At 33.7% G+C, this 26,745-nt stretch overlaps 1 protein-coding gene and 1 pseudogene across 1 annotated transcript in view; both read left to right on the top strand.

Annotated features, from left to right (window-relative positions):
* The window catches only part of LOC145291494 (cholecystokinin receptor-like), a 529,253-nt gene that overhangs the window by 204,768 nt on the left and 297,740 nt on the right, over positions 1–26,745 (top strand). The gene's annotated exons all lie outside the window — the stretch shown is intronic.
* Positions 22,385–22,502, top strand: LOC145291645 (5S ribosomal RNA; annotated as a pseudogene).

Raw genomic sequence — 26,745 nt, 5'->3', positions numbered from 1 at the left:
ACCGATTCATACCATCCAAAAAATTCCAACAAAAACCTAACAACCAGCCATGGTTCTCCCCTGAATGTGCTGCTGCCATCGCGAACAGAAATCATTTTTTCCATAGCTACCAACGTAATAGATGCACTGAGACTAAAGCTGCTTTCAGGACTGCCTCCAACCACTGTAAAAGAGTAATAAAACATGCAAGAGAGCTATATGCCCAGTCTGTTAAACCCAAAGTAGCTGAGCAGCGGCTTGGTTCCCACCAGTTCTGGCAAATAGCAAACAGGATCTTGAACAGAAGCGTGCGTTCTATCCCAACTATCATCAATGGACCTGAGGTCATCTCGTCAGCATCAGACAAGGGCAAACTATTTGCAAAGAACTTTGCAGCTAATTCTTCCCTATGCGACAATGACCATCAACTCCCTGTATTTCCTCCTATAAAGCTAATCAAGAACCTTGATTCCAGTAAAGCAACTGGCCCTCATGGCATTCCAGTTATAGTGCTAAAAAAGCTCCAACCAGAACTTGCCCCCATACTTACAAAACTGTTTAAGCGTTGCCTTAAGGACCCTTGAAAACCTCATCAGTATGCCCTGTATTTCAGAATTCAGGTGAAAAGTCATCTCCCTCTCAGTACAGACCAATAAGTTTCCTGTGTGTCATGAGTAAGTTGTTGGAATCCATATTAAATAAAGAAGTAGTCAACCACCTCAACAGAAACAACCTTCTTAGTGACACACAATATGGTTTCCGCTCTGCAAGATCTACAGCAGATGTGCTAACGGTTATATCACATAGGATTAGTGAATCTCTTGACAAAACTTTCCTTTCCAGGGCAATTGCTCTTCACATATCGAAGGCCTTCGATAAGGAATGGATAACGGCCTACTTCACAAGATTTCCAGCTACGGTATTACTGGAAATGTTTTCTCAATCATTAAATCATTTCTCTCCGATAGGTTCATAAGAGTAGTGGATGATGGGCAGAAATCAGAGGCCCGCAGTATTAATGCTGGAGTCCCCCAGGGGTCCATCCTCGGTCCAACTTTCTTCCTGATCTACATCAATGATCTCCCTAAACACATACTTAAATCATTCGTTGACATCTATGCTGATGACACGACCATCTATGGCAACACATCAAAGACCGTAAATGACAAAGTTCTCTCTAATTCTCTCTCCTCTGATCTTGAGCGTGTGGTACAATGGGGAAGAGGTGGCTGGTCACTTTTAATGCATCCAAAACCAAGCTTCTATCTTTATATCATCAACGCTCTGATCCCCATCTGGCATCAATTGAAATGGATTGCTCTCGTCTTGGAGAGGCTCCATGTTTTGACAAGCTTCTGGGTTTGACCTTTACTCCTGATCTGAAATGGAACACGTACATCAAATCTGTTGTCAGAGACGCTGGGAAAATGGTGGGATCCTTCTACCGCTCCAGAAGATATCTCACTACTAATGCAATTCTCTATCTGTATAAAAGCCAAGTACGTCTAAGGATGGAGTACTGCTGCCACATCTGGGCAGGAGCTGCTAAAAACAGCCTATCCTTTCTTGACAGCGTACAAAATAGACTTCGTTGTTTAGTGGGGAATGCCCTTTTCTCTTCCCTGTAACCTCTCTCCCACAGAAGAGACGTTGCGAGCCTGTCTTTGTTTTATCGTTATATCCATGGCAGGTGCTCGCCTGAGTTCCAATCCTCGTCCCCCCCTCGCCAATCTTTCACGAGAAACACCCGTCTGGCTGAAACTACTGTCAATAATTTCCCCCACTCTTTATCTGTGTACCTAATCCAAACGTAAATTCCATGAAAAAAGCTTATTTCTTAGAACTGCACGCCAGCGGAACTCTCTGCCGCTTGCCTGTTTCCCACCTGACTACAACTTGGACGTCTTCAAGTCCAATAAAAAAAACTCCTGACAAACCGCCCCCTTAATTAAGACACTCTATCAAATCTTCAATACTAATGATTACTACAGTACTATCTCATTGATTACTGTACACGCAATAACCCTTATCCCTGAGTGGCCTTCGGGCTTTGATAAGTGGTGACCCCCATGTAAAAAAAAACTTTCTCTAGTAATTTCGCATGTGTTTTCTCCGTCTAAACACGGGAAGAATCTTTGCTCTGTGGATTCTAACTCGAGAACTGTCTACTGCAAACCAGTCACCTCTCAGGACTTGTGTAGAATAACGAACCATCGGAAACTATTCTGAAACTAAATAAGGCTTACACTTCTAGAAAGCTAAAACTCTGTAACATCATTTTTGTATAGATACTCCCTCAGGCAGTTGTCTATAAAAATAGTCCCGTGGCGATGGAAAAGCTGTAATAATTGATCTGCTATCATTATATGTATCTGTGTGTATGTATGTATGTATGTATGTATGTATGTATGTTTACATGTGTATGTATATGTATGTATATCTATGTGTATATGTATGTATATATTTATGTGTGTATATATGTTTATGTGTGTTTGTATGTATATATGTATATATATGTTTGTGTGTATGTATATGTATGTTTATATATGCATATGTGTATGTATGTGTATAAATGCATATATATGTATGCATATGTATATGTAGTTAAATGTATGTGTATGTATATGTGCATATATGTGTACTATTTCGTATGTGTATATGTATGTATATGCGTGTTTGTATTTGTATATGTGAGTATATATGTGTATGTATATGTGTATGTATGCATGTGTGTATGTATATGTATTATGTATTGTGTATGTATGTATATATGTGTATATGTTTATAGATATATACGTGTGTGTGTTTGTGTGTATATGTATATATGTATGTGTGCGTGACCGTCTTCAGTGTCATGTCTGCTTGAGCGTGTGAATTCGCTGGTAGGACTTAAAAAAGTCATTTTGGGGCTCACGGATTTTAAGAGTCTGAGGGAGTGGCACTCGTCTAATAAGATGTTGCAATCATCATGTATGTATGTACGCATGTATGTGCATATAGTTAAGTTTATAAAAATGTCGTATGATGTAATATGTTTTCCATTTTGTTGATAAATTTTGCCAAAACTTTTTAGGTCATACAGGAAAAAAATGAATGTCTTTACGGCTGGAATTCCTCCGCTTTTGGAAAATAAGTTTTACTTTTACAAATGAACGTGACGTATATTTTGAATTTAGTCAAACTGGTTTCTAGATATGCTATTAGATTTTGAAGAGATTAAACATTTTTTGTTGTCTACTTTAGTCAAACAAGTTTATTTTTTTAATTTAACATAATACTAATAATAGTGCGTTCATTTTCCAGATAGTACTTCAAATATAATTTTTAAAAATTAAGTGAAATTAACAAACGTTATTCATTTTTAAATGTCTAGTCTATAACAAAGTGTATGTTTCTGTCAGAAATAAATTTGATTCATATGTTTATTACTTGAAATATGTGAAAATAAGAAATTGTCTGTTCTGTGGTTACAATTTAGTATGTTTTCTATAGAATCTAGTATATACTTGCTGACCCGTGTACTGGCGTTGCCCACGAAAGTAGAGTAACTAACAAATTCCTGGCGCCCGTCTTTGAACGATTGAATTATTTCCTATATATGCTTGAATCCATACTCTGCGATATTAATATGAAAATATTAATGCGAAAATACAAGGATAAAAGTTTCTAAAGATGTCTTTCGGGTAACTTGTTATAAACCTATTTTATCGCAAAGAATAAGTTTGGAATTAGCAATACATTAAGTTTTATCTGATGGTAGATTTATATAACCGTGTATATAATGGACCGAGTCCTCTACTTGTTCATATAATTGTGTGTATCATTCATATAACGAGTATATATATATATATATATATATATATATACGTGTCTATATAAATGTGTGTTTGCATATCCGTTCATCGCGGCTCGTGTTGTCTAGGGGATGTGTTTGTGTGTATACGTGTCAATGTTCATCTAGCGCGTGCGTGTTTGAGTGTTTACACATCTGAAATCATGTAGTTTACAACCGAACAAATAAACATTTGAGAAACAGTTCTTTAATGGGATAAATAAACATAGTTGTTTGCTTGCCACCAGACAAAAGAGAGACATGCCACCCTTCATAGTCGCAACATATCCGAAAAAACGGCACATACCTTATTATGAGTCGCAAATTTCTGACGTATAGTTCGTTTACCTACTGTCCTGGAAGTAAAGATATTTCCCTCCGAAGAACTCATGATGGCCAAGTTATAAACAGATTTGACATTTATTTCCATGGTTGTCTTCCATCGGAGTGCATGCCCTTTTTCTCTTTTGTGTCTTAAACTTTCTTTACTTAGTCAGTGGAAATGATTCCACTACTGACCTGAAAACTCTCCGACAAAACTCTAAGTTCCTGGCTCTCTCTGTCCGTCTCTCTAACTCTCCAACTCATTTCTAACTTTTTTGCGAAATATATGAAAATCCTTTCTTTATTAGTTGGCGTCACATTTGCGAAGTAAATTCTAGTTGTTTCTAAAATTCCTAAATCTTTCATTATATATATATATATATATATATATATATATATATATATATATATAACTGTAAATATGTCCCGTCATACATTCTTTTGGCTTCTGAAAAAATTTTCTCAATACACTCCTTTTTGTTATCGAAATATTTTCTATTAACTTTGACAATCGCAACCTTTTCGCTTGTTTCAGTAAGGAAATCCAGCTTTTTTCCCGGATACCAATATACAACAATAATGTGAGTAGATCTGAGTGTGAGAGTAAAAATACTCCCGTTAATATATTGGTGCGCGGTGTGTCTCGTTAGAAAGAAATGTAAAGATTATTGAATTAAAAAAGGATATTTAGCAGAAATATTTGAACACTGTGACATTTTTTTTAGTGTGTGTGATAAAACCGTAAAAGCCTTTTTGACAGCATGATCGACTTATTGTCCAAGCATGAAATTGGAAGATTGTCGCGGTCATGGGTACGATAGTGGATCCAATATACAAGGAAAAAACATGACCCGCAGGTGCATTTCTTGGAAGTCAAAAATATGCTTTCTTGGAAATCAATAAAAAAAAAGACTGTATACATGCCATGCGCCAGTCATCGACTTAATCTTGTAATTGCTAATGCTGCAAGGTTATCCGTTTGTTCCATTTCTTTCTTTGCTTATCTGCAATGTATAGGTGCCGCTCCAACAAAGCAGGGGATTATTCTGTGGCACTATTACTTGTGCCCTAGCTAGTTTATTTTTTTTCGTAGTGAATAGGCCACCGTGTAGAGATACAGCCTTTGTCTGCTCTGCCTCATTTTCTGTCTGACTCTCTCTCTCTCTCTTTCAACTGACCAGCATGGGGTAAACACACATAAATTTGTCTTTCAGCAAAAAAACGGGGCGGCACCCCCCTCTTTCTCCAGAACAATCAAATAGTTAAGAGTAGCTTAGTCTGTTAAAAGTTCCATTGTTATTTTTTTTATTTATAACATATTGTAATTTTGTTGTAAAATAAATAGTTAAGCTTCTTTAATTTAAAATGAACTGTGTTGTGCGTCATTGTTCACCACCGATCCCGTTCTTGCCAGCAGTCATTCAAGCCAGAAAACCAACCCCAAGAAGTTATGAACAGACCAACAAAAGAGGTACGTCTCCATTTGATTTTCCAAAGAATTACAGAAGGGAGCTGGTTGAAAAAACAACAAAATCTCCCCTGCCCCCTAAGAAACTGTTGCCGTTACGGTCAAAGATGGACAACAACGAAGAAGAAGAAGAAGAAGAAGAAGAAGAAGAAGAAGACCAAAAGAATGAGGTCATAGTAGATTTTACCGTTCAATATCTAAAACCTGGATCAGTCCGATATTGAGAAGTACTACTCACAAGTACTTGTCACATCGAAATGCATCCAGAACTATGCATTAACTTTGGATCTTTTCTGTGAAATTTGATATTTGGGGGGGGGGCATATAGTTTTGTACTTTCTTTTATGAAGATTTTGGTTATATTTTCTTTAATTAATTCATTAAAAGGTTTGTCGTTTTATTTGATTATTGCTCGATATATTTTATCTCTTTTTATCTTTATAATCTCTGACTCGATCATGAATCCCAATTATTGTGACTTTTATTTTTGATTGTAATTAAATGAAATTCAAACATCTTAATCCTTGTTGGCTTTCTCATATAAAAAAAAAACAAAGCTAAAGGAAATAAAAAAAAATTAAAGATACGTCCATTCAATATAATTGCTAATGAGGAGAATACTATTTGAAACTTAAGCATGGCGGATCAACAGATATAGTACATCAAAGAGCGAGGGATCAACAAAAATGTAATCTCGAACATAAAAACGATTAATCCGCAAAATACTACTTAAGATTAACGAATCAACAAAAATAGTACACTAAGTTCAAACGTGATGGACAACAACAGCAAAATTTCAAACATACGCATGACGAATCAGTCAAAATATTATTTCAAACTTATGCATGACGGATCAACCAAAATATTATTTCAAACTTACGCATGACGGGTTAACCAAAATATTATTTCAAATTTACGCATGACGGGTCAACCGAAATATTATTTCAAACCTAGGCATGACGGATCTACTAAAATATTTTTTTCAAAATTACGCATGACGAATCAACCAAAATATTATTTTAAGCGTACGCATGACGGATCAACTAAAGTATTATTTCAAACTTAGGCATGATGAATCAACCATAATATTATGTCAAATTTACGCATGACGGATCAAGCAAAATATTATTTTAAACATACGCATGTCGGATCAACCAAAGTATTATTTCAATCTTACGCAAGATGGATCAACCAAAATAATATTTCAAACTTGCGCATGACGAATTAACCCTAATATTATTTTAAACTTACGCATGACAAATCAACTAAAATATTATTTAAAACTTACGCATGACGGACTAACCAAAATATTATTTAAACTTACGCACAACGAGTCAGCTAAAATCCTATTTGAAATTTAAGTATGCTAAGAAAACAGAAATATTATTTCAGACTTAATAGTGATGGATCAAGAAATAAATTCCATGTAAAATGTAGCAAAAACATTAACATGCTATTATATTCTGATATATGACTAACCAATGTAAATACTGGTCCTGGATATGACCTTAAACTATATCCGGTGGTGAGGCCCCAGCTTGTGGGCTTTGGGAGTGTGGAGCCACCCTTTAATTACCATTGCTCCCAGGTCCACTCTGACCCGGAGTGATAGTACCTGTTAGGGTCCCAACTATGGGTTGAATAGAAACCGACGTGAAAACAATAAATATATTCTATTAAAAAAAAATTTTCTTCAAAATCTTTGGATTCAGCGTTAAATAACCCGAAAAGCGTTGATATGCCGTAAAACAAAAACAACCAACCAACAATGTAAATACTAATTAAAGCTTAAATGTGACAGACTAACAGAAATGATATTTCCAAATTAAACAGGACATGTCAACGAGGATTATATTTAAAGGTTATTAATTATAAACGGACTGATCGACAAAGCCTCTTGTAAAAATGTTTAGACGTATCTAAAGTGTATTCAGTTTGCAGGTTTAGTGTCAAAAGTTATTATTCCATACTTAAAAGCTACATACAAAAGAATGTTCTATTTTGAAACTTTAGTTGATTGACCAACGAAAATTCTTTTAAAAAACGTATCATTATGCACCCAATAATATGTTGTCTAAAAGTTCAGCGTGATAAAAATGGAAATACTAAATGAAACTCAAACGTGAGAGACCAACGAAAATATTGTTTCAAAATTAAGTATGTCAGATCGACCAACAGATTAGGTGCAACGTGTAGTATCTGTTCAGATACTACACTTCATATTTTCTGTCCTCGGTCAATGATGAAAACCTTTCTTGAGCAAAGCGATCTTTATTTTCGTTTCAATCCCGTGCTCTTTTTGTTGGGGGGGGAGGTTCCCCATATTAAAAACCCAATTTATGTCTATCTCTACCCTCGTAGAGAGATAAGACTCTATCTTCCTGGGGCAAACCTACTGACGAACATATCATCGTATATAGATACTTAGATCTACCCAACATAAAGTCACTGTGCGTGTTGAGCAATGAAAATCTCGTTCCATGCTGAAGTTCCTTTTTATCCGAAAAAAACTTCGATCGATTAGTGTTTTTTTTTATTTTTGTCGTCATATATTTTTACTTCTTTTTGCGTTGCGTTTTCTTTACACCATACTTTTTGCCATATTTTTTGCCAGTTCTCTGTTTCGTAATTTGATATGATCATCATTCGCTATTATCGTTGTATTCCTGTCTCCATTCAAATTACATTTAAATTGCCCTTTTTTTTCTATTTAGATGTCACCCTAAAAAAATAAATTTTTAACTCCGTATTTTTTTTTTTTTTTTTGCTCTAAACGCTTAATTTGAAATGAATCTCCCGATAACATGCGACGCCATATTTTTTTTCATGACAGATTAAACATTGCAAAACGGCGTATCAGATTAACGAGCTATATTTACTTTCTTTAGCATACGCACACAAAATGCAGAGACAAATATACACTCATAGATACATGTATACGAACGCCTACGCAGATACAGTCTACGAAAGCACTTAGAGGCCAATAAGAAGAAACACAAACGCGCACTTTATTTGTTTTGCATTCATATAAAAATGTCTAAATAAAATTACATCGAGGGACAATACTCTATAAGCAATATAGCTATGTAGAGACATCATTTATGTGTGTTCAGCTAGATCTAGAATATCATTGCAATCATTATTAACTTAATTTGCTACTTTTCTTATACACATTTTAACACAAGATTAGAGAAGCAGTTTAAACATTGAGATTTTAGTTTAAACGAAACTGAACAAAACTTGGTTGACATCAAATCTTGATTAGCTTGGCAACACCACGCACACATATAAGTATGTTGCATATATATATATATATATATATATATATATATATATATATATATATATATATATATATCAGCAGGTCACTCGGCGTTGTATAGTCGTAAAATACGCTTAAACATTATATTTTAATTTATGTAGATTCCGTATTTATTACTACAAAGTTAAATCTCTGTCGATTATTATATTGTACCCAATATATAGTAGTGATTTTTAAAGTAATATATATATATGTATATATATATATATATATATATGACTTGAGTACCTTCAGCTAAATAAAAACAATTAAGCGCTCCGTTTTAGCTATCGACAGATGAATGAGAAAACGTTAAAGATCAAGCGACTTTAACTCATGTTTGTGCATACGTACAAATAATATGTTTAAGCGAGTTACCTCGGCCAAGTTTCAATTTTGATATTTTAGCAGCTATTTTTACCGGTTTAATACCAAATCGAATTTGTTCCACAGGCATAAATTCCTTATATATCAAGTTTTAAATCTGTGGATCAAAATTTGACAGAGAAATCTGGTAGAGACCGTTTCACAGACAGGCAGTGTAACATTTTTGTATATAGATTTATGGCTATTTTTTGTCTTATATTATTTGGATTATTCTAACTAATGTTCTCATCTGGAAGGTAAGTCTCACAATGTTTCAGGCAATATAATCTTCAATCTTAGGGGTGTATCCTGTCGAACTCAGAGATCATTCTGTCAGATTCGGGAATCTGTCACTAATTTCGTACAGAACCTTTTTATATTATCCACGATGATATCATTTTTTTTTTTCTGTCAGCTATTACCGGGCAGAAAGCTTCAGTCATTCGCAATTGTATTTTTAGTATAGCCCGCTCTGAGGATTGAATCTCCAACCTTCAGAGCATCACGTAAGAACCAAATTTAACTAACTACTTTATCCATTACGCCATTGTACCAGCGAAGTAATCTAAACAATTCAAATATAGCGAATTATTGATCCTTATTTAAAAAAAAAATCAGAACGATATATATATTTTTTTTAATTTGAATATAGAATCGATATTAAGTTAAATCTGTATGAATTTTTGTTTTTAATTTAACTACATTTGAAATTGAAATATAATTTTACAGCTAAAATGAAACGTATAGAATGATAGTTTTAAAAAAATACAATTTGGGACGCTGAAAACGTAAAAAAATATTTGGAGACGCTGATTTGGTTTGGTTGTATTATTTTACAGCACATCAACCGTTTCGGGTTTTTAAATGTCGAATCCAGTAATTTGGGGGGATTCTGTTTTTCCAGTTCTTTATGTGTTCAAATATTCATTGATGGTGGGGTTTTTTGTTTTGTTTTATTGTTTTTTGTTTAGTTTTTGTTTTTCTAATTTCATTTTACGGCATATCAACCCTTTTAAGATTCTTTTTTATGTCAATATTTGTAACAGTGCATATGAGCGCATGGGGAAATATCAGCAGCAGCGAGGGATGACTGCCTTGCAAAGAAATTAACGGTAGCAGCAGTAGCCGAAAATGCGCATATGCAAATTAGGAAGTGTGCGCGAGAGGAAAAATGAAAAAGGAGCAAAAATACACCACATAATCGAGAGAAGCAAAGTGGACGTCGAAGAGAATAGACATGTAAAATCGAAGCCGAGAATGGGCGGCTGTTATTAGCAGGTCGGAAGAAAGAGAAACACAAAATGGGTAGGTGATAGCGGGAGACTTTTTAAGTGGTGCCGAAATAACGAGAATAAATGCTTTTGTTAAAAAAAAATACAAACTAAGATTTTTATTTATTTATTTCTTCATGTTTTATTTTTAGTGGGTAAAGTAAACTGTAACTGAAACGATACGCATCATGGTTTTTGGTTTGATTGTTTTTGTAGAAGGAAATTATTGTTTTTTTTTTGTGGGGGGTGCAAAAATATAGTCCAGTTTTGCTTATAGAAAAACTAATGAAATCACAACAATAATATCAAGTTTTCGTGCATTTTTATGTCAATATGAAATTGACGCTGGATTTCTATAAAACGACAAACGGCATTAACGAATATGTTATTTATTTTTAATAATTTTAGATATAATGTTGTATTCGTGTAGGGGTGTGTGTATATATTCTGTACATATATACACGTGTATGTAACGAGTGTCTTATTGAATGTGCGTCAGATATTTATACTTGTGTTTATGTGTGATCGCCTAGTTTTAAAAACGTCACGGTCCTGAATATGACCTTAAACTCTATCCGATGGTGAGGCCCCAGCTTGCGGGCTTTGGGAAGTGTAGAGGCACTTTTTAATTGCCATTGCTCCCATGTTCACTCTGACCCGGAGTGGTAGTACCTGTTAGGGTTCCAACTATGGGTTAAGTAGAAACCGACTTGAAAAAAAAAAAATATATATATATATATATATTACATTTTCGCCCCAAACAAGGCGCACTTTGGTGTAGGGGGCTACTATCAGGGTCAGCAACTACTGGGGCACGATGTTGGGATTTGGGCAGCAAGATGTCAGTTCACGTTGCACTTGAACTTCTGAATGTCAGTACGGTTAGGGAAGCAGGAACCTGGAATTGAATTCCAGAGTCTAGCGGTTCTGAGGAAGAAACTACTGGAGTAGAAAGATCTTTTACATCTAGGGATCTCTACTGTGTGGGTGGGATTTAGCTGCCTGTCAGGTTTGCGAGGGTGTCTATGTCGTTGGGGCACAAGTGTCTGTAGTTCGTCAGAGCATTCACCATTAAAATACTTGTAGAACAGGCAGAGGGGTGCAACGTTTCGTCGATGGGACAGAGGCTGAAGCTTAGATGCCAGTTCAGGGCCTATCAGATTGGCGACTCTTTTTTGAACCTTCTTTAGGAGCGAGAGACTAGTAGCAGATGCACCAGCCCAAATGTGAGAACAATACTCCATACATAGGCGAATGGTGGCCTTATAGAGGTACAGAATACTTTCAGGTGTCAATAGTTTTCTAGCACAGTAGAGAGAGCCTACCTTTTCCGCAGCGGCCCTATGCCGGTGATTTAAGAGTAAAAAAACACCCACCATTCATCGCTGGCAAGAGTGCATTGAGAATGGTGATGACTATGTAGAAAAATGTATTCTGGAACACAAAAGGTACTTTATTTAGTAGTACCACTTCCGTCTTCGTAGTTTATCAACTTTTTGAATGTAAAAATAGGAGGCTTTATTTTTGGAACGACTCCTGAATACGTATATGCGAATGTAACCTTGCGATCATATTTTTCTATCGGATTTTACCTGTTTTGTAAATGTGTCAACTGGCAAACTAAAACAAAAAGCCATGCAAATAACACCTTGAACCAGCGGCGCCAATTTTCTCGGTGTTTCAATACGCGCAGCTTTTCCGGGAGCTGATAACTGAACTGTCACCGTAGATGCTAATCTCTTTATATTTTAAGCATCTCAATCGGAAATCAACCTGAATTTTGCAATCGCTGTAGGCCGTTCAAAGATTGGTTACAGGTAATGCTTTTTGGCTTTCTTAAATAGCCGAATATTCACGTGTCAATTGACACAATAACAATTCATGCCGGTATCACCTATATATCTGCGTTTGTTCGGTTTTATGCAAATATGAAAACATGCTTACACATATTATTATTGCACTAGATATTTTCAACCCATGGGTATCATGGATAAAAACAAATCGAGGATAATAGACGACGAGATTGACAGAATATTAGTTTCTGATGATGAATACTAAGAGAAGATTCAAAGCATTGGATGAATTAAACAATATTTGATTATTGATGAAAAATAAGCTTTTGCATTCGATCTGCATCTGTGGTAGTAAGCGAGATTCTTTCCATATGAAATAGTTCCATAGGGGTTTGACAAGAAGTAACTAGGGATTGAACCTGCAATGCTATAGCAAACAAACACACTTATAGATTTTGTGTTTCTGACTTGCCAAATTCTATATAATGTCAAATGTGTAATTGCATTTACTATTACCTTGTAGTAGATTTACCCAGCTGTTTAGTGTTGTTATTTATTGATATACACACACACACACACATATATATATATATATATATATATATATATATATATATATATATATATATATTTATATTTATATTTATATTTATATATACACATATATATATATGGAAATAACAAATTTAAAAATTAAAAAAAAAACGTTTACAAGTGTTTTTGATATAGATGTACATAAGAATACTTTGATAAGTATGTTTTAACTTAAATAGGGATGGTATAATAAAATTGGGGGTCTGCGTTCGCGCCTGGCCTCCATAGAATGGAAATAGGCACAAACTTTAATAACGACTTTTTATATTTATATGCATTAGTATACTTTGATAATTATGTTTCAGTTTGAAAAAATATGTTATAATAAAATTATGAGTTGTTGGTTCGCACCTGACCTCTATAGATTGGAAATATGTCACAAAGTTTAACAAGTTTTTTTAATATAGATACACAGAATATTGCGATAAGTGTTTCAGTGTGAACAGGTATGGTATAATAAATTATGGGGTTTATCTATTTTATTTTTACTTTCATCATATGTTGCTTTGGTTTTGATACCCTCAAATTCGAATCCTATAGGATTTCGATGTCTACCATCTCTTTAGAGAAGAAAATATTAGCAAATAATTATAATAGTCTACACCTTATTTGCGAAAGTCTAATGACTAAAATTTGATTTATTGTCTCTATCTTGTATATCGAGCAATTTTTATTTAGATGAGATAGTCCTTATAGAATATAACTGCCAATAATGTTTTGTAAAACCTATATTTACAGGTTTCCATAGCAGTTGATTTGTGAGATAATGTTATTCTGAAGTATATATATATATATATATATATATATATATATATATATATATATATATATATATATATATATATATATACTTGTAGTCAAATTAAATATTGAAATGCTTATATCTTTGGTTCTATGAAACGAAACTACATGAAAATATGCAGGCGTTTTGAAGATTATACTACTAATCAACATTAAAACTTTTATCACAATTGTTAAAAAAATATATTATAAAACTAATAATTTATACCCAAATTAGCCTACATTTGTATATATTGTGTCCTGTAAGCCAACTTCAGTCTTGCTGCTTCGGTTGTTTTCCCAGTGACCTTTATATATATATATATATATATATATATATATATATATATATATATATATATATATATATATATATATAATACTAAAAGTCTATGGATATTGTATGTTTGCAATCAGATTTCCGGTTTTCAACATCCGGTTTGGCATGCGTAAATAGCAACGTCTTCAATCCGTTATTCCAATTCCGGAATTTTTATATCGCTTTTAATACAAACAATTTCATTTAATTTGATCAAATAGTTTTTTGGGGTTTTTTTTAACGGCTAAAAACATTCAACTTCGTAAAGTCTGTCGCAGTTTCAAAAAAATTTCTCCCTTTTAAAAAACAACACTCATTATTAATAGAAACAGCGGCGGTGAAAGAAAACACCTCTCACTTTCACTCTCATAGATTTCAACACTCCTACTCCCTCTGTTTTCGTTACGTACGCGAGAAATAGTTACGTGTATGTGTGAGAGAGAGAAAAAGGGAGCGATGTAAAACTGGATAGTTAAGCGAAAGGAAAACATAAAAGTTTTTTTAAAACACTCAAATTGTACAAAAAATGTTGTAAATAGAAAAGTATTGTCTTAGTTTTAGTGACCTTATTATTAGCATATGAATACAATATTTATTTTCTGTACAATAAGTGCTTAAGCACCCGTGCTTTTCAGCGATGCATATTCAATCTCATAAAATCTCAGCGACTATTGATCAGAATTTAATAAATGAAGACTCGGAAATGTAATTGCCTGCATTATGTAGTGGGCTATGTGACATTTCTCCTTAAGGTTGCACATATACCACTTTATACGTTTTCGAGGGCACTGAAAACGAAAATAACGTTTGAAATTCCGGGAAACTAGTAGTTCCTAATATATGGAAAAATTATAGTTTCAAAAAGTGGGGAATCACTTTCCTGTATTAATTTAACATAAAATGGGCACCTTCTTTATGGGCACTTTTTTTAGGGGCTCTGTTCTTATTTGTAGGTGTGATGTTTATTGTGGCCTGGTGGACAAATGCAAAACCTACCTTAAAAAACTTGTTTTTTATAGGTATTCAGGTGTGCTGAAAACGAATATCGCATTTAATTTTTTGCAAATAAATACTTTTTCGGGTATTAAATAAAAATATGCGCGATTGTGCGTACAACAATGGCCATCACTTATAACATAAAGAATTACATTGCTTTATATCTATATAAATACTTATTTGCGGTAAATTTAAATGCGATATTCGTTTTCAGCACACCCGAAAACCTATTTAAAACAAAGTTTTTTAAGGTAGGCTTTGTGTTGGTCTATCAGGTCGCAATTACCAAATAAATATCACATCTAATAAAATAACATACGCTCTCTCCCCCTGCCAAAGAAGTGGCTACACAATGCGTGTTCATTTTACGTTAAATTAATATAGAAAAGTGATCCCCCACATTTTTAAACTATAATTTCTTGCTATCTTTAAATCTACTCGATTATTGGAATTTTAAACGTTATTTTTGTGTTCCGCACCCAAAGCGGTAAATTTATAGGATTTTTTGAGGATGGAAAGATACTGCACCTTTATCAATGTTTCAATCATAGTCATTTGTTTTCCTACTTTTGCATATAAATTACAAAATATTTGATACTTCCCCCAAATCTCTGACTTTGATGGAGGGGAGACTAAAACTTGCTGCTATGGTTTCATACCAGCAAGAGGGGACTTGTTTCCAAATATTTCGCATATGTTATATCTCCCCTCTTTGGTTTTCATACATAAATGAATTTCGTTGTGCATAAACACTATATGATACTGGAGATATTCATAACTGTACCCTATTTTCAAAACAGAAGATATATAACATATAAGAAATATTTGGAATTAAGTCAACTCTTGCAGATCATTTGAAACCATAGCAGCAAGTTTTAGTCTCCCTTGGATAAGGCAGTGAAGGAAAAAACAGTAGCCCTAGATATATCGAAAGCTTTTGAAAGGGCATGGCACGATGGTCGTCCCATGAAAATCAGATCTTATGGTATTACTGGACGAATACTTAACATAATTAAATCCTTCCTTAATAAGAGAATAATCCGGGTTGTCCTCAATGATCGTACATCTAAAAAATATTGTATAATTGCGGGTATACCTCAGAGATCCTTTATTTTTCCTGGTATTTATAAATGACCTTCCTGATAAAATAGTCTCTGAGATGAGTATATTTGCTGACGACACCATACTCTCTAATAGGCACGAGAGGAAAACGAATGGACTAACATCCAAGGCAATAACGAAAACCCCTAGAACAATACCTCCAATCTATAGTGGAATGGGGTCAAAAATGGATGGTGACGTTCAATGCTGCCAAGACTAAGCTCGTTTCCATTTACAATTACAAGAAACCTTTCCAACCACCAATGGCTATGGCTAAAGATACATTACCTGAAAGTACTTCGTTCAAACTCCTCGGTTTAACATTCACAGTGAACAATAGCTGGAACAGATACATCTAGGGTATTGCCAAGGCTACTTCGAAGAATGTGGGCTCTCTCTACCGTCCTAGAATATTACTTATGCCTGAAAGTATCCTGTGCCGCTATAAGGCCACCATTCGCTAGTGTATGGAGTAGTGTTGTTACATTTTGGGCTGGTGCATCTGCTACTAGTCTCTCACTCCTGGACAGGGTTCAAAGAGAGTTGTCACTCTGATAGGTTCCGAACTATCATCTAAACTTCAACCTCTGTTCCATCGACGAAATATTGCACCCCTCTGCCTGTTTAATAAGTATTTTAATGGTGGATGCTCCGACAAACTACAAGACCTTGTACCCCCTCCACGTAAAAAACCCCGGACAAACCCAAAAAGCAGTAGTCCCACCTCTACACAGTAGAGAGTCCTAAATTTAAGAAAGCCTTCTACTCTTATAGTTTTTCCCACCACAACTGCTAGACTTTGGAATTCTCTTCCGGGTTCCTGCTTCCCCAACTGTACTGACATACAGAAGTGTAATTTGAACAGACATCTTTCTGCTCAACTCCCTTCATAATATCCCTGGAACTTATGTCCTGGATAGTAGCCCCCTACATAAAAGTGGCGCTGTGCCTTTTTGGGGTGAAAATGTAATAAAAAATGTCTGGCAGTATTCTAAGATATGTTTTGTACAGAAATTCATCTGATAAGTATCGAAAATCAAAAAAATCCGATTTTAAAAATAGTCTTTTTCTCTAAAAAGAACAATTTTTACAGGGGAATATTTTATGTTACACTGGCCAAAAAGAGAAATAATAAAACCTCATCAAATTATTTTTTAAAAATTATTGTTATCTGGAAATATAGCTCAATGATAGAGCATTCGACTACAGATCGAATAATCCCCTGTTCAAGCTCGGGAGTGCTTTACCATTTTATTTTATTTTTTTTCTTTCTTATTAATGAGTTCAATTTACGATAAAAGAAGAGGTGCCATTTAAAATCGCCGCCAATCATTTCCTCGTTTGCATATTTACAAACTAACCATTAATCAGAAATGGCTTTACCACGGCATTCATCGTAAAGCCCAACTATCAGCTGACGTGATATTTTTAACAAAGACAAACGGAATTTAATGAACGATATTATCATTATTATAATCTTGTTTTTTTTTTTTTTTTTGCTAATAATTTCTTGTAATATATAATGATAAACGAGGAATTGATTCTATAATAATACATATTCGATCCGCATAAATTGAAATATCATGTGAATGAGTATATATTTTAAACCTCTCGCCCTTTGTGTAGAGCACTGTCGTAAATATATCTCAACCGCTGCTTAATTGCCTATAAAGCGAAACTCGCTATTTGTTTGTGTGTAAATAAATAAACTGCTTGAGCACTGTAAAAGCGGTAGGGGGATTGTTTATTGAAAGGAATATATATATATATATATATATATATATATATATATATATATATATATATATATATATATATATATATATATATATATATATACAAACGGATGGGGCCTTCCAAATGTAATGTCTCCTATTTTTGCATTCCGCCCGAATCGATCACAGGAGATTGCAAATTGAATTTTTATGATAACTAGACTTATGTATTCATGACCTGAAAGTTTAATCGCCCTGTTGTAGATATTGAATGTGAGACTCAAAGAAAGCAAACACACGTCATGAACGTGCATGCAGAAGTAGAGATGCGTCATTAGATTCCTGGCAAAAGTGCATTGAAAATTTAAAGTGATGGTTGTGTAGTTCCAACGAGAGAAAAAAGTATATTTAAAAGAGTGTAGCCATCAACAATTGTTTTAACTCTGACCGGACACTACCAACACTTACTGTTGGGGACAGAATGTCTGAGACCACCTCACTCTGAAAAACACATTTAGTATCAGCAGATGTAAAAATAACATTTCAAACTCCCATTAAAAAAAAAACTTTTTATGAAAATATCTGAAGAGAGCGAACCTAAGCTTGAAACGCGTTATAAAAATATTTTAAAATAATATATATATATATATATATATATATATATATATATATATATATATATATATATATATATATATATATACGTATATGTAATATACACACGAAATGTTGTACAAGGATTTATATATATAATACAGCTTTTTATTTATTCTCATATTCAATTAAACTTTAAACCTAAAATGGTCTTAAATCTAAGTACTATAATAACGACAATCTGTAAACATTACTTACCATTAATACGAAACTAAAATTAACCGTAACGCTATTGCAAGGTTGTTACGGCCATACTACAAATATAGAAATAAAAATTGAAAAACTCTTTTTATAAAAAATTAATTATTGGGAAATAAAGAAACAGCAAGATCAAATTTAGGAACTCAACGAATAGATTGTATAAAATTTTTTTTTTAAACAGCTTAGGGTTTTCTGTGAAAACGTCTCATGACTCTGTTCTTAAATAAGGATACGAAAATTAGGCAATATATTAATATTAAAATGGGCTTCTCTGTAGCTACAGCAAAGGTAAATGTTTCTCACGTGCTTTTCCTGTTAAGAGAATTGTTCATTTTTTCTTTTTCTTCAAAAATACTCTATTGTCAAAAGTGTGTTTATTCATAAAGTCTGTAGAAATGCTGGTTTTGGAAAAATTTTCAAACGATATAATGTTTGAAATTGTTCGACTGGACATGGAAACAATTGTAACGTAAAATGAAATACACACTTTTTGTTGCGATGAACACCCTTTTTGATATCTTGATTTTGCTTTAACAGTATATATATATATATATATATATATATATATATATATATATATATATATATATAGGGGGTGTCATGGATGTTTGTTTAAAATACATGAAAAAAGTTACATTTTATTTTCATTTTCTATTTTAAAAGCCATTCTTAACATGGAGAGAGTGTTTTTTACTATTCTCTACTTTATCATCAATCAAAACACCAACGAATGTATTTATCTCTCCCCCACTCTTTCTCTCGCTCTCTCTCTCTTTCTCTCTCTCTCTCTCTCACTGCGAGAAGATGTTACACAAGGGTCGGAAAAACGGGATTGAAGAGCACTCTGGCTTGCAAAATTACCTGGGTATCCGCGTCGGCATTCCCCTAGTAGGGGTACCTCAGGCAATTAGCAATAAACTAACCCCTTAGCAAAGAAAAAAGACACATCCTGGGCGAATGGATGTTCTACAACTGCTTAAGACCATCAACACCTCACGCTCAACAGGGAAAAGATCATTCAAGAAATGATTTAGACTTTGTTGATTTTGAAACAAAGGGAAAATTCCCCAGCTGGAGCTAAACGAAAACGAATGTATGTTTAGGGGAGGATGCCACCAGTTTTTAGGGATATGTTTCAAGCCAGTTTTGGTGGAGGAGGGGTTCTTTAAGGGCGTTTTCTAATGGGGTTTGGATCAGCCGGATTTAGAGAAATATTTGCAGTGAAAAAGATTTTTAGGTTTCTCATTAAATGTGGTAAAACGAGAAACACTATCACAATTTAATCAAATAATGAGTTCAGAAGACACGTATGCATTAAATAGATTATTTATATGTTTAAAATGGAAGTTTAAAGCAATAGGAAAAACATAATGTATGTGAATGTTTTTATAGTTCTAGTAACTACAAGGGAAATTTATTATATGAGAATCAACTGACTCGATTAATTAAGAGCAGTTTGCTTCAGGGGTTAGGAAACTCGTATTCAAAACTTCTCTGCTCAATTAAATAAATTGTAATCCATTTTAAGTGATTTATAAGAATCAATGTTCTTTGTGTTTATATTAGAAAAATAGTTCACCGATGAAGGTTGTGGGTATTTCAATTGATGAGTTGTTTTAAAATGAGCAGATGATATCAAGGAATTCAAGCAGTCATTCTAGGTTAACTGTGTGTTCGCTAATATTTGTGTGTGTATGTGTGTGTGCGTGTGTGTGAGTGGAGAGATGTTGCAAACATTAGCGCCCAACAGAGGGGCGCCTAGCGACATCGATCCGTAGACTCGAGTCAATTGGGTCTCACTAGTTTATTGAATAAAAATATGGCCTTTTAAAGGATTTAAATGGCTCCCAGAAAGACAAATAAATAAATTCAATATGATATGTTGATAGTCATGAGCAGTTGTAGAACATCCATTCGCCCAGGATGTGTCTTTTTTCTTTGCTAAGGGGTTAGTTTATTGCTAATTGCCTGAGGTACCCCTACTAGGGGAATGCAGGCGCGGATACCCAGGTAATTTTGCAAGCCAGAGTGCTCTTCGATCCCGCTTTCCGACCCTTGTGTAACATCTTCTCGCAGTGAGAGAGAGAGAGAGTGAGAGAAAGAGTGGGGGAGAGATAAATACGTTCGTTGGTGTTTTGATTGATGATAAAGTAGAGAATAGTAAAAAACACTCTCTCCATGTTAAGAATGGCTTTTTAAATAGAAAATGAAAATAAAATGTAAGTTTTTTCATGTATTTTAAACAAACATCCATGACCCCTATATATATATATATATATATATATATATATATATATATATATATATATATATATAAATTCAAAAAGTTTTCTGCTTGGTCCAAAATATAATTATTTGATTTTATTCAGGATATTATATGCGCAGACGACGTGCTTACCAACACGTTTACATACTAATTATAGCTAAGCAGGGCAGACAAATACAGACGATAGAGACCTAGGAAATTTGTGTTTCAAACTTAAGCATGACAGACCAAAGAAAATACTATTGAAATTTAAGTTTCACAGACCAAATTAACTGCTATTCCAAACTTTATATGACAGACCAAGGCAATAAGTACATAACCCATGTAACAGACCAACGAAATTTGTATTCGAAACTTAACGTGACAGTCCAACTAGACTGCTATACCAAACTCAAGTGTGACAGACTAATTGAATTATTATTTTAAATGTATACGTGGGAGATAAACAAAACTGCAATCTCAATCTTAAGCGTGACAGACTAATAAAATACTATTAAAACTTAAGCGTAACAAAACAACGAGCTTGTTACTTTAATGTTAAGCGCGATAGACGAACAAAAATTATATTTGTAACTTAACCATGACAGACCGACCGGCAAAATGAGACCTCCATATAGTCATAATGGACGCATGTACTATAAAATGCGGCTATTAAATCTCTGCGCGCATTAATGAAAAATGCTATTTTAAATTGAGACCTAACCGACCGTTCGAGCGATTCTCTCACAAGGCAGTAAATTCGATGCGGTCTCTAATCTCCTATCAATTGTCAAAAAGTGAATCAAATTGAACACGCTGCCACTTTAAAGAAGGTGAAAAATGTTAAAAGTAAAAAGAAAACGTATACATAAAAAAAGACATCAAAAATAAGGTAGCCAATTTATTCGTCATTTTCTGTTCATTTTGTTTCTAGCGATATTTCCGAATTACTTAACGTGAACACTTTTGCTGGCAAAGTACAGAATAGTTAACAATCGAGTGCCTGTAAACATAAATAAAAAATAAAAAAAGTACTTTATTAGAAACGCAGTAGAATTAAATTCGCCACCGATCCGTATACTTTTAGCGCGTGGAAACCGTTTTATAAGCTCTCTTTTGTAAAGTTTTATTCTAGTGTATGCTGGCTTAATGACACGTGAAAAACAAGAATGGCGGCTGAGATGCTAGGTTTAATGCGCTACATTTAGGCAATTACCTGTGTTTTTACGATTTTTTTTTATTGTTGTTGGAAGAAGTTTTCTACCTAGATTTAGGATTAGTAGTAAGATCATCATATAAAGATTTTTTTTTTAATTCAATTTAACATTATTTAACAATTCTTAAAGCTCCAATGTTTTAAGTTATAAATTTATATTTTGCTAGAATGTCTTGTCTTTTTCTTTTCCAGTTTTAAAAACTAGTCATTCATCACCTGCAATCACTGCATATACGGCATAATCACGTTGACGCACCGGTTCCCGTCAGATCACCGAAGTTAAGCAACGTTGAGCCTGGTCATTATTAAAATGGTGACCAATTTTGGAAGTCCAGGTGCTGTATGTAAGAGGACGTCGACACCTCCCTGCAAAAAGTTTCAAAAACCTAACGTCGTCATCTCTCCTAACGGGAATATACATACGACTGGGGGCGGCTTGTGAATTTCATACTCCCATGAAACTTCCTCCTTCGGAAGAAGCCGGTTAAACCTTGAATAGGGTTGATGCTAACTGAACACAATCACTGCATCAACTGGCTCTCTCGAATTCACTATAGTACCAGTAATAATTTATTTTTAAGGGATCATCAGTTGTTTACCATGAAACTGTTTCGGGAATTTAAAAACAAAACAGTGTAGTACATCATGGCTTCCCAGCAGTTTTGATCATATATATATATATATATATATATATACACTTGTGCCCGCTATTATTCATACCCCTCGGATCTTTGAGATTTCTATAAGAATATTGCTCAAACCAGAAGGTAGACAATATTAAAGGGATTTCAAACAATAAATCAAGCATAAGCATTTAATTTAAACTCAACAAATAAATAAATTATGCAAGTTTGAAACATTATACAAAGAAAAACGATAATGGCACTAGTTCAAAATTATTCATACCTCTCTTACTAATAGTCAATAGCATGCCCTTTATTCTTAATAACTGCCTGTAACCGTTTTGGATATTTATCAACAAGGTTTTTACAAGCATCAACACTGATTTCTGACCATTCTTCAATGCAGTAGTACTCCAAATCCCTCAAATTTCTAGGTTTCCGCTTTTTAACCTCAGTTTTCAATATGTGCCAGAGGTTTTCGATAGGGTTCAGGTCGGGACTCTGGCTAGGCCATTCCAAAACATTAATTTGATTATCCTCAAACCATTTCTTGACTATTTTGGCAGTATGTTTTGGATCATTATCCTGTTGAAGGACCCAGTTTGGTCCTAAATGGAGCTTCGCCGCATCCTGTCTAATGTTTTTCTTGAGTATCTCCAAATATTGCTCCTTCTACATGGTTCCATCTATCTTGATCAAACTACCTGGACCACTAGCCGAAAAGGAGACCCAAAACATTAGGCTACCACCACCATGTTTCACCGTGGGTATGGTGTTCTTTGGGTTGTAAGCTTCTCCTTTCTTCCTCCAAACGTAAGAAGCATCCATATGGCCAAACAATTCAATTTTTGTTTCGTCAGTCCACAAAATACTTGAGAAAACGGACTCTGGAGAATTCACATGGGTCCTAGCAAACTTTAGACGTGCTGCAAGGTGTTTTCCGGTGTGCAATGGAGTCCTTCGTGGTCTTCTTCCTTTCAGACCATTTTCATGCAGAGTCCTTTGCAATGTTTGCCTTGATATTTTTATGCCAGAAGACTCCAGATTTTCTAAAATGTCCTTAGTAGTGGTGGTTGGATTTGCATTAACACTTCTTACAATATTCCGGGTGGCTCTAGCAGACAGTTTCCTTTTCCTTCCTCTACCAATCAAGTTGTTTGTTGTGTGGTGGCTCTGGAATTTTTTGATGATGCCCTGTACTGTTGCTGTAGGGACCTCAAATTTCTTGGAAATTGACTTGTAACCTAAACCATCCTTATGTGAATTCACAATTTTAGTCCTAAGATCATTACTAAGCTCTTTTTTCTTCCCAATTCTAATAATTTTTATTCTTTTATTGGTTTTCAGTTGATATCATTTTAATTTCTGAAAAATGCAAAAAACGAAATGAAATTAATCAAAGGTTGTATAAAAGCATTCAAAATAAGAATCAAACAAGAAACAAACAGTCAGAAACTCGATTAATACTGAACAAATAAGGGGGTATGATTATTTTTGAACATTGCAGATTTTATAAATAGCTGTATATTTCTTTTATTACAAGTATCCCGAGATTTTAAAATGACGAAAATGATCAGAAGAGGTTTATTAAGAATATGTATCAATATGGACGTAAACAATAAATTCTTACAAAGTTACACCTAATAAACTCAATTTTCAAGGGGGGGGTATAAATAATATCGGGCACAAGTGTATATATATTCATATATATATATATATGAATAACAAAAAGAACTTGGAGCTCTTAAAAAAACTTAGGTAGTGGAAAAATATATAAATAACTGCGTTTAGAAGTTGTTAATATCCTTTAAAAAAACGCCAACAATAAATCTGAACTATATAGTTGGAAATTTCCAAAGTGCCAAACAGGTTTATGTAACATCAAAGCTATGCACTAGTGGATGCAAGAGAACGAAATTTGAGTGCTTATGCATATATGTTACTGCTCTATTTTTAAAAATAGTATTTTCAAGTAAAATGCAATTTTTACGACATTTTTGTTGATGAAATTGTTAGATGAATCTACGGACTAGTTTAAAACACTTTCCTTTCTCTATGTTATTAATCGGTTTCTAAATAACGTTATTATCGCAGCGCGGTGACGTGGATGCATAATAAATTTCTGAATCTTTTAGATGAGTGTTGGTTTTTCGTATTAATTGGATTCATCGGAATACAATTTCTATTTTGAACGTCATTTTCACAACGTTTTGGTCGATGTTACCTCCGACCTGCTTCAGGTGTATCTCGTCGACTCTCACGCACCACTTTCTCAATTTTGACCCGTTATAAGATGATATTCTATTAAAAAGTTTTCCACATATCTGAATAACCTATATTCCAAATTCCAAGTCTGCAGATCAAAGATTCGTTGAGTATATAGGTTGAGAAGTATCCTCACACACATTCTCACTTTATATTTATATATATATATATATATATATATATATATATATATATATATATATATATATATATATATATATATTGAGAAAGAAGTGAACCATAATTTAATGTTAAAAAATAATACATAAGTCGATTAAAAAAATCAGGAAGTGTAATACAACACAATAAAAAACTGAACACTATTCAGAATGTTATAAAATAAATAAGTCCATTAAAAAAACAGAAAAAATCACGAATAGTGTTCACTTTTTTCTTCGGTTGTATTACATTTCGGGATTTTTTTTAATTGACTTATGTATTTTGTTTTTAACATTCAATTATGGTTCACTTCTTTCTCATTATTTAAAATATTTGCTATTATAACAAAGATATATATATATATATATATATATATATATATATATATATATATATATATTAGTATATTTACGCAGCATTTTCTTATATATACAGGGTGACCAAAAAAAACGGGCCCCAACTCTAATTGGCCCCGTTTCTTAGTGTTTTGTCCGAATGAAATGAAACTTTGGTCATAACTAGATTATTATATTCAAAACATCACATCAAAAAACTAGGGTCTTTTGCCTTTTTTTCTCCGTTCTACAGCATATGTTCTAGATGGCCTCCATTTAGCTTTTGTTTTTTTGGGTCACCCTATATATATATATATATATATATATATATATATATATATATATATATATATATATATATATATATATAAGCGAAAATGTGTGTATGTATATATGTATGTATGTTTGTTTGTATGTTTGTATGTATGTGTGTTTGTGTGTCCGCTAAAAACTTTCGACAGACAGAACAAAAATTGACAAACTTGGTATCATATTGAAGCTCCATCCTTCGCCCGAAAAATATCGAAAAATTGGCTAAAAACGTTAATTTTTTTTACCCTAAAATCAACAATTTTCTACAGGGGGGTCAACAAAAACCGTCCTCTCATGACGACGACCGGTTCTACGCATGCGTCCGATGACGTCATGGCCTGATTTACTTTAAATAGTTGAAGAACAGAATGAATTTCATGTACGTCGTGTCAGCTTAGTTGGTTAGAGCGTTGGGTCATTATCTAAACGTTTTGGGTTCAAATCGTGGTGTGAGATGTATTTTCTTTTTTTTTTTTCGATTTTATAAATTTTAATATTGAAGCAGTGTTATTTAAGCCATTTTTCACGTAACGTTCGTTTTTCTGTTTTTTGTTTTTTTTTTTTTTTACTTCGCTTATTCTTAGGTTTTCATTAACACCCCCGACCGACTACACACACCCAAAAACACCCGGGTACCCACCGATTTTTTAAATTTTAATATCGAAACAGGCTTATTTAAGCCATTTTTTACGTGTTTTTTATTTTGTTTTGTTTTAACGCTCGTTTTCTGTTTTCTTTTTTGTTTTTTCGATTTTTACATTTAACATCGTTCGTTTGCCTTACGTTAGTTTTTTTTCGTGTTTTTTTTTTTATTGGATGTTTTGATTGCCCGCAACCCCCCACACCGGGTACCTCCTGCTTAAGTTTTAACGTTCGTTTTTATGTTTTCTTTTTTT

The sequence above is a fragment of the Euprymna scolopes genome, chromosome 12 (assembly GCF_053919585.1).
Source record: "Euprymna scolopes isolate OS-2025 chromosome 12, ASM5391958v1, whole genome shotgun sequence".
In the NCBI taxonomy this organism is placed as follows: Eukaryota; Metazoa; Mollusca; class Cephalopoda; order Sepiida; family Sepiolidae; genus Euprymna; species Euprymna scolopes.
This window is presented reverse-complemented; position numbering and strand designations above follow the sequence as displayed.